The following is a 2,756-nucleotide window of genomic DNA, read 5'->3' as shown; positions in this document are numbered from 1 at the left end:
CTACTACTGTGGAGATAATATATGATAGTTCACCTACTGCACACTACTATACACTGAGTAGACTTAGAATGACATGTTCTGATCAATGTGCTACTTACGTTACATTTTTTTTCAGTTATATTCGCTTATATTATTATCGTCTCTTTTGTCTCTGCTGGAAATGTTACCCAGACTGAAGTGTGTGGCTTACATCATTGTAATTATATATGCAGAAGATGTTAACTCCGTAATTCAGGGCTTGGAGAACAGTCGAAACGTTTCCTCAATAAAGATTCCCATATGTTGCATAAGTGCCTCAATCTTCAACTTGTCGGTGTTCAGAACCACTCATCACAACTGTCAGACACTGTATCATCATGGGATCTTGACACAATCTTCAAAACTTGTCCAACCTTTGGACGAAGACCTACTTCGACTAGCGGATGGTACCACTATGACCCCGCCTCCTCCTGCTTCGCCTCACCTGACTACAGTATATAAGCCACGTCTACGGCCCTATGCTCTACATTCTACAAGATTGACGGACTGAACACATCGACTCCAGGCTGAGTGACTGATTACCTCAAATTCCTCCTCTCCTTACAGCTTTCTGCTTTGTATTGGACTGATGAAGCCACTGTGTGGTGAAACGTTTCCTCAATAAAGATTCCCATATGTTGCATAAGTGTCTCAATCTTCAGGTACCTATTTTATTGACAGGTGGTTATGGACAGCAGGTGCCTTAAGGAAACACATCCTAATGTTTCCACCCGTACTGGGGATCGAACCACGGACCTCAATGTGTGAGCTGAATGAGCTAGCAACCGAGCTACGGGACACATCAAAAACGGTGCAAGACTATGGCTTACATGCAAATAATATTTAATGTATGGCCGTTTTCCTAGTCTAGGTAAGGTTAGGCTGGTTTAGTTTACGTTAGGTTACATCGATGAGGTGAGTTAAACTTAGGCTAGGATGAGTTTAGGTTCGGCAAGGCTAGATGACTAAGGCGTGCAACACTTGGGTATCTTTATTGCAGAAACGTCTCGTCTGCACAGCAGGCTTCAGCAGTCAAATACAGAGGCCACTTTAATACTGGAGAAAGTGGAGAGGTAATTTTTAAGAAGTTCACTCCGTTACCCCTGATTGAAGGTGTTCCATCCCTCACCCATCACATGATACTCTCTTGCTTCACTAGGTAGACTTTGTATAATGGTTCAGAAAACCCACAATTTGATAAATGAGACACGTTCCGCCAGCTAGTGGCTTCGGTCCAATACATAGAACGGTGAAAGACGAGGCAATACCCAGCAGCTCACCTTGCGGGTCCTGCTGCTGCTGCTGCTGTGACTAGTGGCGTGCAAGCAAATGATAAAAAATACCAACACGACGGAACAACACACGTGTAGTATGCTGCGATCCTTTATTGAGAACGTTTCGCCCAAACACTGGGCTTTTTCAAGTTGCAAACAGATCTGAAAATAAATTGTATGGTGATAACGGCAAGTTGTGGAAAAATACGCTTGTGCATAGTTCATGACATTTATTAAAGGGAACGTTTCGCCACGAGTAACTTCTTCAGTCCTAATACAGAGATGTTAGGTAGGAGGACACATGTACCATTAATGCGACATTTGTATTGTTTGTAACAGCTTGACAATGCTCCTGGAGAGCGAAATGTTGCCAATACAAAATTGCAGCATTAGTTGCACTTGTGTCCTTTTACCTAACATACTATAGGTAATTCTACCAACATTGTTACACAAAATACAGAGATAACTAAAAACGAGTATATATAGTGGCAGGGTGGGAGAGGGTGATAACAGTGGTACAACTGTGGTGAGACGGTTTAAGAAGGACCTGTCAACATCATGTTACAGCAGTCTCCAGAATGGCCAATATCCTGTTGATCAACACTTTGGATATAGTTCGAGTTCTGATGACCAGAGCTTTGGTAAGATGGGTAAGGAAGAAGGATGGGTAAGGATGGAAATATTGGAAAAGGGTGGGAGGGGGGGGGGGAGAGGTAGGATATAAAAGGTAAGTGGCCCAACCACTTTGGTGTAATTTAAAAAGTGTATGTGATTTGATAAGATATTCTTTAAGGGGTATAATACTAACCCATCAGTCACATAGATATAATAGGTATATAAGTACATGACTCTGAATTGGTAGTAGTTATACAAGTTGCAATTTTTTTTTTTTTTTTTTTTCGCGATTGCACAACGGATATTTATACGACAAGAAAGGCAATAATTTTCTGGCCAGTTTATAAGTTCGTGACAATAGCTTCTTAATGGTGGTGTCCAACCATAGTGAATAGCATAATTTTACATTAGAAAGTTATTTAAGATGTCTCCCTAATTGGGAGCGATGATTTTCTCAGTATACATAGAAGGGTTCTTGTGGTATCCAATCTTCTTCGTCAGGTAAGTTGCTCAAAATCATGGGTCGAGGGTAATCATCTTTATGAATAAAACGACGAACCCTCTGTGGGAGAGTCATTCTTTGAGTCCTGTGAGGCGGAGTATTGATGGTGTAATCGGTGGTATTTATCACTTGTATAGGATGTTCTCTATCTGGCATGTATAGTTCTTGCATTGTATAAAGTTGTTTCTTTTTTAGGGTGTCAAGGCGTACATTTATGGCAGTAATATCTTGTTGTGTGTGTAAATCTGCCATTTTAACTCTGTCTCTCCTCCTGGTATCGGTAATAAAGCGAAGAGCTCTATTCTGGACCTTGGATATAGTGTAACTTCCGAACTTTTGATGGGGTA

The sequence above is a fragment of the Cherax quadricarinatus genome, chromosome 9 (genome assembly GCF_038502225.1).
Source record: "Cherax quadricarinatus isolate ZL_2023a chromosome 9, ASM3850222v1, whole genome shotgun sequence".
In the NCBI taxonomy this organism is placed as follows: Eukaryota; Metazoa; Arthropoda; class Malacostraca; order Decapoda; family Parastacidae; genus Cherax; species Cherax quadricarinatus.
Note: the sequence above shows the minus strand (reverse complement) of the source record.